At 41.8% G+C, this 17,580-nt stretch overlaps 1 protein-coding gene and 1 long non-coding RNA gene across 2 annotated transcripts in view; both read left to right on the top strand.

Annotated features, from left to right (window-relative positions):
- dvl1b (dishevelled segment polarity protein 1b) overlaps window positions 1-17,580 on the top strand; it is a 74,760-nt gene that overhangs the window by 15,518 nt on the left and 41,662 nt on the right. The gene's annotated exons all lie outside the window — the stretch shown is intronic.
- LOC128317104 (uncharacterized) lies at window positions 6,302-15,845 on the top strand. The gene is made up of 4 exons (XR_008300604.1): window positions 6,302-7,256; window positions 8,856-8,996; window positions 9,103-9,241; window positions 10,118-15,845. It is a non-coding gene; the product is annotated as an uncharacterized LOC128317104 (long non-coding RNA).

Genomic DNA, 17,580 nt, shown 5'->3' with positions numbered 1-17,580 from the left:
TGATTATTGCTTGGAGTGCCTCGGGGAAGAGCATGCAGCTTATGCCCTCGAGGAAGCTGAGTGTGAGCACTGCAAGTTGCTTCCTATCAGAGTGCTCCACTCGAGGCTCGCTTTCTTTCAGGAGGGCCTAGCCTCTGCGTCCGCGTTGAGATCGTGGGGCTCGCGTGTTGAGCTCGCTGAGAGACGAGGAGCGCGCAAGCCTCCTCTCTCTCTCACGCTCTCCCCAGAGCTTCTTCAGAGCGAGCCGAGGACGCGGGTTCTCTGGCGAGATGGAAACAGAGAGCGCCGCCTCTGAGCGTTCCTCATGCGATGACAGAGCATGGTGACTAACGCTGTTGCCAGGCTTAAATTGGACTGGCCACAAGAGCAAGAGAATCCCAGGCACTCCAAGTTAGATGACAGATTTCTGTCGGGCAGCCAGGGGGAGAGATCCCAACATTGATCTCTCCCTTTTTTCCCAGATCTCCATGACGAGTTGTTGCGTTCATGGAGTAAGCCATACTCCTCGCGCATATTTGTACCCACAACGTCGATTTATTCCACTATCTTGGGTGCTAAGGCGCAGGGGTATGTGACGATGCCTCAGGTGGAAGAGACACTCGCAGGCTATCTCTCCCCTGGGAGTTCATCGTCACTTAAGAAGCCAACCCTCCCCACCAAGCCTTGCAGATTAACATCCTCGCTGGCGAGGAAGGCGTTTCAAGCAGCGGGTCATGCTGGTGCACCATGGCGGTTCTGCAGGCATACCAGGGTGACCTGCTGAAAGACTTGAGCACAGGTGGGAGCATTAGCGAGGAGCTGCGCCGAGCCACGGATCTGTCTCTTCGTGCAACCAAGCAGACGGCCCGCGCCATTGGCCGTTCTATGGCTGCTATGCTAAGGAGAGTCTGGCGAGCCGTGCGCCCCCTTGTAGGGACTGGGGAGCGGCTCGCCGCTCTCAGCAGCCCAGCAAGAGGCCGGATCTGAAGACGATCATTTTGTCCAAAAGGAAGAAGTCCCGAGGGTCGAGCGCCCAGGACCATGGGGGTGTGCCCCCCCGGGGAGGGGCGCGAAAAGTTCCAACAGAGAGTAGAGGCTCCTTCCTGGCACCCTCAGGTGGCCGCTGTACAATCTCCACTGGTGTTTCGGGGAGCAGCAGCCTCCAGCAAAATGTTACGTGTTCGGGTGCCTCCTGCCACGTTTCAGGACGCTGGACATCTAATATCCCCCCAACAGAGCGAAGTGTCAAAACTAGTGCCCCTTTCAGAGAAACTGGCAGCGTGGAAGCAAGCTCTGCTGGACAAAGGGGCCATAGAACGTGTTCCCCTGCCAGACAGAGAGTCAGGCTGTTACAGCCGGTATTTTCTGGTTCCCAAGAAAGATGGGGGGTTGCGTCCAATTTTAGATCTTCGCGGGTTGAACCGCTACCTCAGAACATACAAGTTCAAAATGTGGACAATCAGGGTGGCTGTGTCTCAGATCCAATCAGGCGATTGGTTCATGATGATCAATCTCAAGGATGCATATTTTCACATAGAGATCTTGCAACAAAACAGGAAGTTCCTGAGGTTCGCTTTCGGGGGCGAAGATTACCAGTATCGGGTTCTTCCATTCGGCCTAGCCTTGTCGCCCGCACATAACCAAAATGCATGGATGCAGCTCTGGCTCCTCTACGACTCCAGGGCATCTGCATTTTAAATTACATAGATGACTGGCTGATTTTGGCTAAGTCTCAGGAGCTAGCGCTTCGACATCGGGATGTCGTCCTGGCTCATCTCGAATCTCTGGGGTTGAGACTCAACGCCAAGAAAAGCGTTCTCTCTCCTGCCCAGAGGACAACATATTTGGGGGTTGTATGGGATTCAATCACGATCTCCTGCACGTGTTGAGTCCATTCTAAACACCCTAAAGAACATCAAGCTAGGCCAGAAAGTTACAGTTCATTACTTTCAAAGGGTTCTAGGTCTCATGGCAGCTGCATCCACGGTGATACCTTTGGGCCTCCTGCATATGAGATCATTTCAGTTGTGGCTCAGAGCCAGGGGATTTCATCCAAGGGCCAATCCCCAGAGGCAAATAAGGGTTACGCGCCAGGGGCTTCATACCCTATCTATGTGGTTCAGACCCCAGTTTCTGACTTTGGGTCCCACTCTAGGCACGTGTTGTCATCGCAAGATACTAACGACAGACGCTTCCCTCACGGGTTGGGGTGCGGTGTTAGATGGCCGTCCAGCCCAAGGGATCTGGAGAGGTCATCTTCTCAACTGGCACATCAATCACCTTGAAATGATGGCTCTATTTCACGCCCTTCCTCCAGCAGTTAAGAGGCTACCATGTCCTAGTGCGGGTGGACAACACTGCAGTAGTCTCTTACATAAATCGTCAAGGCGGACTGCGTTCGCGCTGCCTGAACAGGCTAGTGCAGAAGGTTCTGCTTTGGGCACAGGACAAGTTCCTGTCCGTCAGGGTGATTTACATCCCTGGGCATATGAATGTAGGAGCAGACTTGCTGTCCAGACAAGCTGTGACACACGGGGAATGGAAACTCCACCCCAAAGTAGTCAGTCAAATCTGGGAAAGATTTTACGAAAGAGAGGTGGACCTCTTTGCTTCACAGGAGAGAGCACAATGTCCCCTCTACTTCTCTCCGACTCCTCCAGCTCCCCTGGGTCTGGATGCGATGGCCCATACGTGGCCCAGACTGCGTCTTTACGCATTTCCCCCGATCACTCTGCTCCCGGGAGTCCTGGCCAAGGTCTGTCAAGGTCCTCAGATGGCGTGTTTTCGAAAGTTGGTGTATGGCACACCAGGCAGACCCATTTCACTGCCAAATTGTTTCAGTGCTGGGGTTTCTGAAAGAGAAACTATCCTCAGGCACATGTCCTGGTACTCTCAGAGTCTATGTGGCTGCTATTTTGGCTTGCCATGTTATGATGGGGTTTCTGTGGGAAGGCACCCTCTAGTTGCTCGCTTCATACGTGGAGCCAAGCGGTTGAGGCCGCCCACTATAGTGCTCGAGGGTCTGGTTGACACCCCTTTCGAACCACTAGAGTCAGCGCCTCTCAGGTTTCTGACCCTAAAGATGGTTTTTCTAATGGCTATTACTTCTCTGAAGAGAATTGAGGATTTGCAGGCTCTGTCAGTCTCGCAATCCTGCATAGACTTTGCCCCTGGGCTGGTCAAAGCTATTTTGCATCCTCACCCTAATTATCTTCCGAAGGTACCATTCTTGACCATACATCCGGTCGTTCTTGAAGCCTTCTGCCCCCCGCAGTTCACAACACTGGAGCAAAAAAACTTCACTTACTGTGTCCAGTATGTGATCTTCAGATTTATGTCCACCGCACTAGCCAGTGGCGTAAGTCAGAGCAGCTTTTCATATGCTATGGGGGCCGCAACCGGGGAGCGGCTGCCACTAAGCAAACAATGTCACATTGGGTCAGGGATGCTATTGCCCTAGCTTACGAGGCGCGTGGTCAAGCTTCGCCTCTAGGAGTAAGGGCCCATTCAACCAGGGGGGTTGCATCTTCTACGGCTTTGGCAAGAGGTGTCCCCTTACAGCAAGTGTGTGATGCGGCAGGCTGGTCCTCTTCGCACACATTTGTCAGATTCCATAGTTTGGATGTCCATGCTACTCCGGGCTCGTGTGTCCTTGAGTCAACATCCCAGAGTCATGTCTGAGACCTCTTCAATGCTTGTGCGCACACACTACACAACTCTGAGGGGTCCAGACACTTCCTAAGCGGCGGCGTTGGTATTCTCGTTCCCGTTATTCTCGTTATTGAAACGCAGCATCGAGAGTAGCTTTTGATAGGGAACGTCTCGGGTTACTTGACTGTAACCCTGTTCCCTGAAAAAGTGGGAATGAAATGCTGTGCCTCAATGCTGCACTGTTGGCGTGACTGGGCGTCTCTTCAGACAAGGTTTAACCTGGGGGTATGTCCATTTCACGTCTATTTATAACCTGCAGGTGCACGTAATCAAATGATGTCACCCACCGAGGTTATTTAAGCCAATTCTTGGCGTGTTTGGCGAGTTTGCTTCACAACTCGTTGATACATTGTTGAGAACTTGTTGTTCTCATAAGCGTTATTGAAACGCAGCAACGCACCACTTTTTCAGGGAACAGGGTTACAGTCAAGTAACCCGAGACGTTGTGCTTGTATCCTGGTGTTCTGCTTCCCTTGCTACTGCAGCTTGTTCATCCTAAAAGGCACAAAAACACAACACCTATTGTTTATTTGACTGAAACTAATATTGAGGATTCTAATATTTTATATTGGTTTGCAAAACAGAAGTGAATGGAGGAAAAAAAAATCATTGTCCACACAGCAACGAGTAGTGAATGTGAGAGGCAGTAGGAGCTACTGAAATCATTGAAGTACTTGTAGTTTTAACTTTTAGTAGTACTTCACTGTATTTATTATTATTATTATTATTATTATTATTATTTTCTTTTTTATAAATGTCTTTACTTACACTCTCTTTGATCTTTACCTGTAACACTGTGTTTACATCAGCTGGAGCACCTGGGTGTTGTCTCTTTGAGTGATTGGGTGAGTCTGCAATACATTAGTGTGTTATTGAATCATTTTGAAGATTAATTAAATTGCATCATTTAGAAAATTATTTTTACTACCCTATAAAAAAAAGAACAGATCCGGTGTGCCTTGTTTAGCCTTTTGGTGTCAAATAGCTACAACCTGTGGCATAAGTAACACCTTTTACCTAAGTTATAATTTCCATAGCTAGCATGTCTTCATCATTTCTTAACTAAAAGTCTTCTTGCACTTTCTTGACTTTGTGTACTTTGTGTGGGTGGACAGCTTGAAGTGACCCAGACTATTGAAGATGCTGGCTATGGGCTACATTTGACAGATATAGCTAGCTATGTTCCTCCTTACACAGCTACCTAACTGATGTTAGCTATCTGTATACAGTGGTGTGAAAAAGTGCTGGCCCCCTTCCTCATTTCCAATCTTTTTGCATGTTTGTCACACTTTAATGTTTCAGATCATCAAACAAATTTAAATATTAGTCAAAGATAACATGAGTAAACACAAAACACAGTTTTTAAATGAAGGTTTTTATTATTAAGGGAAAACAAAATCCAAAACTACATGGCCCTTTGTGAGAAAGTGTTTGCCCCCTTAACCTAATAACTGGTTGGGCCACCCTTAGCAGCAACTACTGCAATCAAGTGTTTGCGATAACTTGCAATGAGTCTGTTGGAGGAATTTTGGTCCACTCATCTTTGCAGAATTGTTGTAATTCAGCCACATTGGAGGGTTTTCGAGCATGAACCGCCTTTTTAAGGTCATGCCACAGCATCTCAATAGGATTCAGGTCAGGACTTTGACTAGGCCACTCCAAAGTCTTCATTTTGTTTTTCTTCAGCCATTCAGAGGTGGACTTGCTGGTGTGTTTTGGATCATTGTCCTGCTGCATAACCCAAGTTCGCTTCAGCTTGAGGTCACGAACAGATGGCTGGACATTCTCCTTCAGGATTTTTTGGTAGATAGCAGAATTCATGGTTCCATTTATCACAGCAAGTCTTCCAGGTCCTGAAGCAGCAAAACAGCCCCAGACCATCACGATACCACCACTATATTTTACTGTTGGTATGATGTTCTTTTTCTGAAATGCGGTGTTACTTTTACGCCAGATGTAATGGGACACACACCTTCCAAAAAGTTCAACTTTTGTCTCGTCAGTCCACAGAGTATTTTCCCAAAAGTCTTGGGGATCATCAAGATGTTTTCTGGCAAAACTGAGACGAGCCTTTATGTTCTTTTTGCTCAGCCGCGGTTTTCATCTTGGAACTCTGCCAAGAACATTGACCTTAACTGAGGCAAGTGAGGCCTGCAATTCTTTGGATGTTGTTGTGGGGTTTTTTGTGACCTCTTGGATGAGTCGTTGCTGCGCTCTTGGGGTAATTTTGGTCGGCCGGCCACTCCTGGGAAGGTTCTCCACTGTTCCATGTTTTCGCCATTTGTGGATAATGGCTCTCACTGTGGTTCGCTGGAGTCCCAAAGCTTTAGAAATGGCTTTATAACCTTTTCCAGACTGATAGATCTCAATTAATTTCTTTCTCATTTGTTTCTGAATTTCTTTGGATCTCGGCATGATGTCTAGCTTTTGAGGATCTTTTAGTCTACTTCACTTTGTCAGGCAGGTCCTATTTAAGTGATTTCTTGATTGCAAACAGGTGTGGCAGTAATCAGGCCTGAGTGTGGCTAGAGAAATTAAGTTAAGTTATGTTTTAACGGGGGGGCAAACACTTTTTCACAAAGGGCCATGTAGTTTTGGATTTTGTTTTCCCTTAATAATAAAAACCTTCATTTAAAAACTGTGTTTTGTGTTTACTCATGTTATCTTTGACTAATATTTAAATTTGTTTGATGATCTGAAACATTAAAGTGTGACAAACATGCAAAAAGATTGGAAATCAGGAAGGGGGCCAACACTTTTTCACACCACTGTACATAACAAAACATGTCATATTCCATTGGTATGCGAGCTATAGCTGTAAGTTATAACTTGAGCTATTCTGTACTGGCATTAAATAACATGGCTAGGCTCCGCATTGACATAACTAGCCTGCTAACTCCTAAGGCTAACATAACTCTGACGTCACCAATGTTATAGTCTGTGTTTAATGTTAGTGTAAGCGATGCAGACTCAATTAATTCAAGCTCATAGCACTAAATAAACCATTGTGAAGGCAGTCATCTGAACTGAATGAAATTATGAATTACAAATGAAGAAAGTGACACTTCTCCAGGGATACTGTGTGCTTTAAGGAATTTCAGTTTTCTCCACAATGTACCTTTTGTATTTCATATTCCGACCTTTTCATTGGAGGGGTAGACTGTTAAACTCAGACTTCACAGGCTCCCCATAATGCTTATCAATGAATAAAAAGAAAGTGAACGTTTGACCCTGACTCCGCCACATTTTTCCCGCCATTCACATTGACCAATCAACTTTTCTGACAATTCAAAAATTCACAAACCATAATCAACAGGATAAGTTAAGATAGGTGGCAGTCGCTCACGTTCATCACTTGTTCTGATTATTTTTGCACTAGTACAGTGGTGTGGAGGCTCCAATGTTGGGAAGTGAAGTATTGTGCCTACTTCTCAGATCCGGAATTTTGACTCAAATAAGTTTTTGGATGGATCAGACAACGATTACATCGTGGAGTGGCGGGATGGGGGGAAAAACGCCCAAAGGAGGATGGCCCGTGTTTCAGGTTATAGTGCACAAAGTTGCAGGTAAAACTTAACAACTTTCATTTTTTATTTTATAATTTATGAGGAAAACATTTTACTATTAAGATATCTGCTTTACTATGATTATATCTTGGTTGTATGCTACCAACGTGCTAGTATCTAGCTAGCTATGGTCAGTGTAATAGCAAGATAGTAAAACTCTGTTAGCTCTTTAGCTAGTGATTTTGGTGGTTAGGCTAGCTAATGTAAGTTGCACCTGCTCTAATTAATTTGTTTGCTGGCCTGCTAGTTTCTTTTCAGGTATGGATCAATAGCTACGTAGCTAGTTAAGTGCAACCGGTCTTTGATACCTGAATAATAGATGCAGGGGTAGTGTGACACAGTTCGAAGTGTGTTATTCCGCTTATACCACAGCACGATTAACATTTTTAATTTATTAATGAACAAAATGTCAAGTTTTTTAACGGTTTCTAGTTATATTTGATTTTCGTGGAACGTCCGCGAGACAAGTTAGATCCTGTTATTACTCGCGTTATAGCTTTAAACAGTCGTCCCCTCACCATGAGCTCCCTTTTCTGTCTTGAAGTTAATGAGACAAAAAAATGGAGCTACAAAGAAACCGCAAAACATAAACTCCCCGGTCCTGAAGATTTCCCAGTGCTGGGACTCTTTACAAAGCACCTTTTTCTGCGACTGTTATAAAGCGTGGACATCCAAGACTTCTTCCATAAATGTCACATAAACGTCTTCTCCAACGATTATGTTTTTCATTTGTAACACTGTTTGTTTCACATTTTAATCAGTTTATTATTAATCTTAAGTTTCTCTGAATGAGTTACTGTTACTATAGAAACAATAACGTATTTGACAGCATTAGTATAAACTCATCATTTATGTTACAGCTGGAGGTACTGATCGAGCCGTTATACATAATTAATGCGCAAAAATAATGACCATTCAGATTCGAGAATTCAGCCGCACTGTGGTATAATTTATTTTACTCTTGTGTTGGTAGACAGCTTAGTAGTGATGGGCGGTCAGACAAATGTAGCTAAATATTTACAGCTATTAAACAGCCAGTTGTGTCTCTGCTAAATAGAAAATTAAACCATTCTAAAAATAAAAATGCAATGTTTAAGTGATATGCATATTCTCTTGTGAAAATGCTAATATCTGCCTCATCAGGGAGCTATTTCACTACTGCCAAAGCATAGGTGAAGGTTACAGTAGATTAAAGTTAAATATTATGAATTGAATCATATGTGTGACCTATAGCAAACTCTTTGTAGTTTATAAACAAGTAGTGCAGTTTGAAACACTGTTTCATTGTTTCAGCGTTTGTTGATTGCTGTGCTTATTGCCAGCAACTTCTTCAACTTAGATATACTGTTTTATTTTTATACAATAACACACTCACAATTACAAAGCCTTCTGCACATTGGCTTACTCAAGTTACACTATGCAGTAGTCAACATTATGCAGTAGTCATATGCAGTTTGTTTAACCTTGTGTGTTTGTGTGTGTTGCAGCATTTTAACTATGGTTATAAATATTATAACTACAAGTTTCATCTCATTTTCTACAAAGCAAGTTTCCTGTATTCTATTCTAATTTTATATATATACTTTTTTGCATGCACAGAGAGGACGCCTACAATACAGACTAATCTGCAGCAGAGGGTGTCTGTGAAAGTAAGCCCATTACCACTTAAAAAATGGTCAGAAATCCCAATCCTACATTTTCTGATAGCCCTGAGGAGAGCAATCTACAGCAGGACACTAGGTAAAGTTTTATAACTATGTATCCATTTGTATAGCAAAGTGTGGTAGTTACATCTACTGAAGTTGTGGTGCTGACAAAGCCAATTGAATGAAGTTCTGTTTTCTAGAAACAGGCCATTAACCTTGTGAAGAGAGGCTTCTGGAACAGAATGGTTGAGAATGCTTCATCTTCAAGTGCATATGACGCTTCCTCCATTCAGAAGGTTAGGGAGAAGGTGATTTTGCTGTGCAACACTCTTCTTCAGCGTAAGTAAATTTAATTAAATATGTCAGCTGTTGGTATGCATTTATTATTGTTTTTATTTTATCTGTGGTTGGTCCTTTTGTAAGTCATTCAGATGGCCGATTCCCAACGAAAAAAAAACCATGTGAATGACTGGTTCTGTCAAGTTGCTATAGAAGCCAGTATTAATGGGTTACATGACAAAAGATCTGGTTTTGCATGACATATTATGCATATCTCATTAGTTACCTATGACGCAATGTGCATAATGTGTGATGCTTATTCCCATTTTACAAAGTTTACAGATGTTCACGGAAACCACTTTAAAATGGTAGAGTAAAGGCCGAGTAGCATTTGTTTATTGGCTTTGCTGTTACAACAGCGGAAAAATAACTTTAACTCCTGACTAAAGTTGATATGATAAGAAAAACTCCCTTTCAGCTATATGGTTTGATCAAATTTAAAATATAAACAGATGTGGACATGAATGGGTTAATATGTACCACTGCTTACATTGCCCCAAATATTGGCAAAGCTGGAGAAAATAGAGCAGCAAATGGCCATTAACCAGGCAAGGGTCAAATGCCAGCATCTATTCCAGAACCTGTACGTTTAAAACACACTGACTTTTAGCCTTAATCAGGACCACACATGTACCATGTGAGTTAGGATTCTGTGCAGCTAAAAACTGTAACAGTAACCATATAGCTAACAACAGCAATAGTATCTACATACAACAATAATTACAGTTATTACTAGAAAGTATGGTCTGATTATTTACTGGATGTACGTGTCTTTTGTTTATTTAGTATTTTCCTACATATTAGCATCTGCATGTAATCTAGAGGGAAGAAGCTTCTTGATTTTGCACTGTAACACATGTCTATTATATTTTGTAGGTCGAGCTTCACCCTGGATCCAATGTATTTGTCACCACCAGTGCTATGATTGGTATTTACAAATTGTCCATGGGGTGTGAGTGTGTGCGATTGTGCCCTGTGATGGGTTGGCACCCTGTCCAGGGTGTCACCCACCTTGTGCCCCGAGTCCCAGTCGCAGGGAGCCTGGGATAGAATAAGTAGTACCGAAAATGGATGGATGTTATTTTCTGATGATTATATTCACATTTATTTATTTATTTAGCAGATGCTTAAAAGTGACTCAGGCTGTGTTCACACCTGGTATTACCATCCGTCACAAGTACAAGTGGACAGCAAAACCATAAATGTGCAAGTGTAAATGGCATTATGAAGGCGTCTCCAGTGACTAATTGTGATGGGATTTCAAACATCATTTCCGCAGAAGGAAGAGCATTGAGTATACTTATTACGCCTGTCTTTTGCTACATTTATTTTCAGGCAGAATTGTCCTGCGAATCCTATTAAATGTACTGTACCTGTACAGGCTGTTTCAGACATTTCAGTTGTGTGGTCTGCTATTGAAACTTATAAATGCTGTTATAGAATTGGCTGTATCCATTAGCCTAGTGGCATTTCCAAACACAATGATTAGGTATACTCTTTCTAGGGCAATGACACAGTTAATTAGGTGGTCATTTCTTGCTGTCTGGGATGCATTAAGACGCATTAATGTTCAGACTACAAATGTGATGTGGTCTTATGCATCCCAAACCACCTCCAAATGTGGTTTGCGTGATTGGATCACAGTACATCATCAAGATGCATTGGACCCTGTTTACACCTGTACATAGTGCTGTCCACTTACAGATGACCCAGGACGCATCTTAATGCCGTGTCTGAGCAGGGCCTGGAGCACATGGAATGCTCTACAGGTTGGGCTAAAGGAGCAATTATGTTTATGTCTTGTTTTTCAAGCTTTGTAAAACCCATATTGTTAGAAGTTTAAGCAGTTCTGTTGTAATAAAGGTTTTTGTTAAATTTCTGAAAGTAAGACAACACAAAAGACAAAGTAGTTACTGCATAAACAACAAATTATTTTATCTATTTATTTTATTTTATTTATTTGTATAGCGCTTTTAACAATGGATATTGTCACAAAGCAGCTTTACAGAAATAAATGGATTCACAAAAAATATATTGTAAATATGTGAATTTATCCCTAATGAGCAAGCCAGAGGCAATGGTGGCAAGGAAAAACTCCCTGAGACAATATGAGGAAGAAACCTTGAGAGGAACCAGGTGAAAGTTGGGGGGCGACAGCATTCAAACATCCCAGTACACCACAACACTCTATGCCTGTGAACCCTCCAGACCTGCCCCTGTACCTAAGAAAAAACTGTTCACAAAAGGCTTGACTAAACATATATGTTTTTAGCCTAGCCTTAAACATTGAGACTGTGTCTGAGCCCCAATCACTAAGTGGAAGGCTGTTCCATAACTGTGGCGCTTTGTAAGAGAAAGCTCTACCCCCAGCTGTAGCCCGCATTATTCGAGGTACCAACAAATAGCCTGCACCTTTTGATCTAAGTAGGTGTGGCGGATCATAAAAGACCAAACGTTCGCTCAGGTACTGTGGCCCAAGACCATTTAGTGCTTTATAGGTCAATAGTAATATTTTATAATCAATACAAGATTTGATTGGGAGCCAATGCAGTGTGGCTAAGATAGGGGTGATGTGGTCATATCTTCTGATTCTAGTAAGGACTCTCGCTGCTGCATTCTGGACTAACTGGAGCTTGTTTATGCATCTACCAGAATATCTAGGCAGAAAGGCATTACAATAATCCAACCTAGAGGTAACAAAAGCATGAACTAATTTTTCTGCATCGTTTAGTGACAATATATTTCTTATTTTAGCAATATTTATGAGATGAAAGAAAGCAATCCTAGTTATATTATCTACATGAGCTTCAAAAGAAAGACTAGAGTCGATAATCACACCAAGGTCTTTTACTGCTGCACATGATGAAAGAGAAAGGCCATCCAGAGTTATTATGTAATCAGAAAGCTTACTTCTAACTGCATGTGGTCCTAGTACAAGTACTTCTGTCTTGTCAGAATTAAGTAAGAGAAAGTTAATAAACATCCAGTTTATTAACTGGTAGCATATATAAAGAAAAGAGCAGTGTGCCTAAAATAGAGCAGTGCGGGACACCAAACTTTACCTTAGTATGAGAAGAGAAGTCACCATTTACGTTTACAAACTGATAACGATCAGTCAAATAAGACCTGAGCCAGGAAAGGGCCGTTCCCTTAATGCCTACTACATTTTCCAGTCTATCCAGGAGAATAGCATGATCAATGGTATCAAAAGCTGCACTAAGGTCAAGCAGCACAAGCAAGGAGACACAACCCTGATCAGAGTCCAGTAGTAAGTCATTTACCACTTTAACCAGTGCTGTCTCTGTGCTATGATAAGGCCTAAATCCTGACTGATACATTTCATGAATGTTATTCCTATGTACGTATGAGCATAGCTGCTGACCTTTTCTAGGACCTTGGAGATAAAGGGGAGGTTTAATATTGGTCTATAGTTAGACAGCTGACAGGAGTCAAGGTCAGGTTTTTTAATCAAGGGCTTGATAACTGCTAGTTTAAAAGATTTAGCCAATGCTAAGGGAAGAACTGATTATCTTTAAAAGAGGTTTGATCGTTTCAGGAATTATCTGTTTGAAGAAACAAGTAGGTAAAGGATCTAGTATACAGGTTGATGATTTTGATGATGAAATTAGTGAAATTAGTTCAGTCACTTCAAGGGGAGTAAAACATTGTAATTGTTGATCTGATATTATTATATTATCATCTACAGGGTTAGTTATAAAACTGTCCAGTTTTAAATTAATAGTCTGAATTTTTTGCCTGATATTTTAAATTTCACCATTGAAAAAATTCATGAAGTCATCGCTGCTATATAATGATTGTGTGCGTGTTTCTATTGTGGTTTTATTCCTAGTTAATTTTGCTACAGTATTAAATAAGAATCTAGGATTATTTCTGTTATCTTCAATTAGGGTGGAGAGATACATTGGTCTAGCAGCACTAAGAGCTTTCCTATAGCTCAAAAGGCTCTCCTTCCATGCTATTTGAAACACTACTGATTTAGTTTGACGCCATTTATGATCTAAATTGCAAATACCCCTTTATTGGTTAATTTATGTGCAAGCACAATGAGCCCAGTGTGCATCTCTTTTGTCTTTATAGATTATTAAATGATTCCCTGCAACCACCCATGGTCAACTTGGCATAGCAGTGAATTGCAAAATGGATGAATTACGTGCAAGCAAAAAGAAACAATACTAAACTATTGATTAAAACTGTTTCTGTTTATGTATTTGATCTAGTACCCAATGTACCTGTGGTGTTTATGTTCTACTGTCCTTACTATCCAATACCTAAAATTTCTGAGTTGTATTTTATTAATTGTTTCCAATAAATTACTGCAAATTAAATACACCAGTAGCATGTGTCTTTATACACTATATTGCCAAAAGTTTTGGGACGTCTGCCTTTACATGCACATGAACTTTAATGACATCCCATTCTTAATCCGTAGGGTTTAATATGGAGTTGGCCCACCCCTTGCAGGAATAACAGCTTCAACTCTTCAGGGAAGACTTTCCACAAGGTTTAGGAGTGTGTTTATTAGAATTTTTGACCATTATTCTAGAAGCGCATTTGTGAGGTCAGGCACTCGTCTCCTCTCTAATTCATCCCAAAGGTGTTCTATTGGGTTGAGGTCAGGAGGTAAGTTTCTCCACACTAAACTCACTCATCCATGTTTTTATGGACCTTGCTTTGTGCACTGGTGCACAGTCATGTTGGAACCGGAAGGGGCCATCCCCAAACTGTTCCTACAAAGTTGGGAGCATGAAATTGTCCAAAATGTCTTGTTATGATGAAGCATTAAGAGTTCCTTTCACTCAAATTAAGGGGCCAAGCCAAACCCCTAAAAAACAGCCCCACACAATAATCCCCCCTCCACCGAACTTTACACTTGGCACATTGCAGTCAGGCAAGTACCATTCTCCTGACAACCGCCAAACCCAGACTCATCCATCGGATTGCCAGACAGAGTGTGATTCGTCATTCCAGAGAACACGTCTCCACTGCTCTAGAGTCCAGTGGCGGCGTGCTTTACATCACTGCATCCGACGCTTTGCATTGCATTTGATGATGTAAGGCTTGGATGCAGCTGCTCGGCCATGGAAACTCATTCCATGAAGCTCTCTACGCACTGTTCTTGAGCTAATCTGAAGGTCACATGAAGTTTGGAGGTCTGTAGCTATTGACTCTGCAGAAAGTTGGCGACTTCTGCGCACTGTGCGCCTCAGCATGCTCTGATCCCGCTCTGTGATTTTACGTGGCCTACCACTTCGTGGCTGAGTTGCTGTTGTTCCTAATTGCTTCCACTTTGTTATAATACTAATAACAGTTGACCGTGGAATATTTAGTAGTGAGGAAATTACACGAATGGACTTATTGCACAGGTGGCAACCTATCACGGTACCACGCTTGAATTCACTGAGCTCCTGAGAGGAATTCACTGAGCTCCATGCCTAGGTGCTTGATTTTATACACCTGTGGCCATGGAAGTGATTGGAATGCCTGAATTCAATGATTTGGAGGGGTGTCCCAAAACCTTTGGCAATATAGTGTATGTGTATATACACCAATCAGACATAACATTAAAACCACTGACATGTGACGTGAATAACATTGATTATCTCCTTAAAATGGCACCTGTCAAGGGGTGGGATATATTAGGCAGCAAGTGCAGTCAGTTCTCGAAATTGATGTGTTGGAAGCAGGAAAAATGTGCAAGCGTAAGGATCTGAGAGACTTTGACAAGGGCCAAATTGTGATGGCTAGATGACTGGATCGGAGCATCTCCAAAACGGCATGTCTTGTGGGGTGTTCCCGATATGCAGTGGTTAGTACCTACCAAAAGTGGTCCAAGGAAGGACAACCAGTGAATCGATGACAGGATCATGGGCATCCGAGGCTCATTGATGTGTGTGGTGGAACGAAGGCTAGCCTGTCTGGTCCCATCCCACAGAAGAGCTACTGTAAGTTAATGCTGGCTGTGACAGAAAGGTGTCAGAGCACAGAGTGCATTGTAGTTTGCTGCGTTGCATGCTGTGTAGCTGCAGACTGGTCCAAGTGCCCATGCTGACCCCTGTCCACTGCTGAAAGCGCCTACAATACACACGTGAGCATCAGAACTGGACCATGGAGCAATGGAAGAACATGGCCTGGTCTGATGAATCACATTTTTTTTACATCATGTGGACAGTCAGGTGCAGAGGCAGTGTGATGCTCTGGGCAATGTTCTGCTGGGAAACCCTGGGTCCTGGCATTCATGTGGATGTTACTTTGACATGTACCACCTACCTAAACATTGTTGCGGGCCAAGTACACCCCTACATGGCAACGGTACTCCCTAATGGCAATGGCCTCTTTCAGCAGGATAATGCACCCTGCCACACTGCAAAACGTGTTCAGGAATGGTTTGAGGAACATGGCAAAGAGTTCAAGGTGTTGACTGGCCTCCAATTTCCCCAGATCTCAATCCAATCGAGCATCTGTAGGATGTGCTGGACAAACAAGTCCAGATCCACCTCCATGGATTAAAGGTTCTACTGGTAATGACTTGGTGCCAGCACAAGGGATCTACAGAATATTAGGCAGGTGGTTTTAATGTTGTGGCTGATTGGTGTGTGTGTATATATATATATATATATATATATATATATGATGAAATGAAGCAATAATGATGTGATTGAAGTGTAGACATTCAGCTTTAATTCAAGGGGTTTAACAAAAAGTTTTTTTTACACTCACATACATATATATATAATGTGTGTGTGTGTGTGTGTGTGTGTGTATATGCCACACATATGTCCCATATTTTAAAAGGACCAATTTGAAATAACTTTCTATGTATGACACATATGTATCTATCTAATTATGGCATATATTTTGTATAAGTGAAATTCTTATATGCTAATATATTACATGTATTGGAAATTAATACATACTGTATATCCATATATGTCCATATATCACATTTCTGTATGGGATTTGCCATTTAAGCCCATGGGTGTTCCCAGTAGTCTCCATACATAGGGGACAATAACACTTTTCAGCAAAATATCTTCCAAAATTTTCATACTTAAGTTTTTTTTTTCAGAATGCCTTTGACAAAAGAAGAATGTATTGAAATTATTCTCATAATAATAATGAATCTGGATCAGGAAGCTGTCACAAGGTTGCAATGGACTTTAATAGTAAATATGGCAAGAAGATCACACAAGACACTATTGCCAAACCTATTAACAAATTCAAAAAGACTGGAAGTGTTGCAGACCAAACGAGAAGTGGGCGTCCATGAACATCCACTGACGAAGACACGACCGACGTGGTGCTGGCATACATAGTCCCCTATGTATGGAGACTTTTGGGACACCCTGTATTACCCCATTAATCCAATGTATTAATCTAAAAGAATAAACATTAGTAATTTGATCTTGTAGAAAACTCAGCCAGGAAAAGATTTTGTGTTGTGTCATTTTAAACTTCATTCAGTTAGCTGATTTCACAGTTTTATGTTTGTTTTTTGTATACTCCTTCAAAAAAATTAGACAAAAACATTCAGAACTTGCAGAGAATGAACCTTCTTTCCTCATCTTCCATCTTCTTGTTGTATGGGCCTCTATCAAGAAACCTCAGGACATTTGACAAATGACTTCCATCATTAGGTCATGTACAGTGGATATAAAAAGTCTACACATTCATGTTAAAATGGTAGGTTTTTGTGAAGTAAAAAAATGAAACTAAAATTAATCAGGTCAGAACTTTTTCCACCCTCACTGTGAAATTACAATGTGTAAAAATTAAGTGAAAAACAATCAGAAACATTTTAGGGAAAAATAAAGAAGTTACAGTAACCTGGTTCCTTAAGTGTGCACACCCTTTTACAATTGGTTCATTCTGAACACAGCCACATTTATCTCATTTTCAGAAGTAATTATCATACAGTTTTCATCAATGGAAATATTATCATCAATTATCATCAGTTATCATCAATGAAATTATTCTGCTAAACCCCAAATAAAAAACAGCTGTTTCTGTAGGATTGACAAACTCTTCTTTGTTTTGTCTGACTGCTGAAGTCATGGTCTGCAAAGAGCTTAAAAAGCTTGTATGGTATCTCACTTGTTGAAAGATATAGATCAGGAGAGAAATACAAAAGAATTTCCAAAACATTAGATGTAACATGGAACACCGTGAAGGCCCTCAACAACAAGTGGGAAAAAATGGGGCACCATAGTGACAGTAACAAGAACAGGACATCCCTCCAAAATTTGTAAAAGGACAAGACAAAAACTTACCAGGGAGGCTGCCAAAAGACCTATGGCATTATTAAAGGAGCTGCAGGAATA

Source organism: Pangasianodon hypophthalmus, chromosome 20 (assembly GCF_027358585.1).
Source record: "Pangasianodon hypophthalmus isolate fPanHyp1 chromosome 20, fPanHyp1.pri, whole genome shotgun sequence".
Lineage (NCBI taxonomy): Eukaryota > Metazoa > Chordata > Actinopteri > Siluriformes > Pangasiidae > Pangasianodon > Pangasianodon hypophthalmus.
The sequence above is the reverse complement of the archived record's forward strand: the minus strand, read 5'-3'. Positions and strand labels throughout refer to the sequence as shown.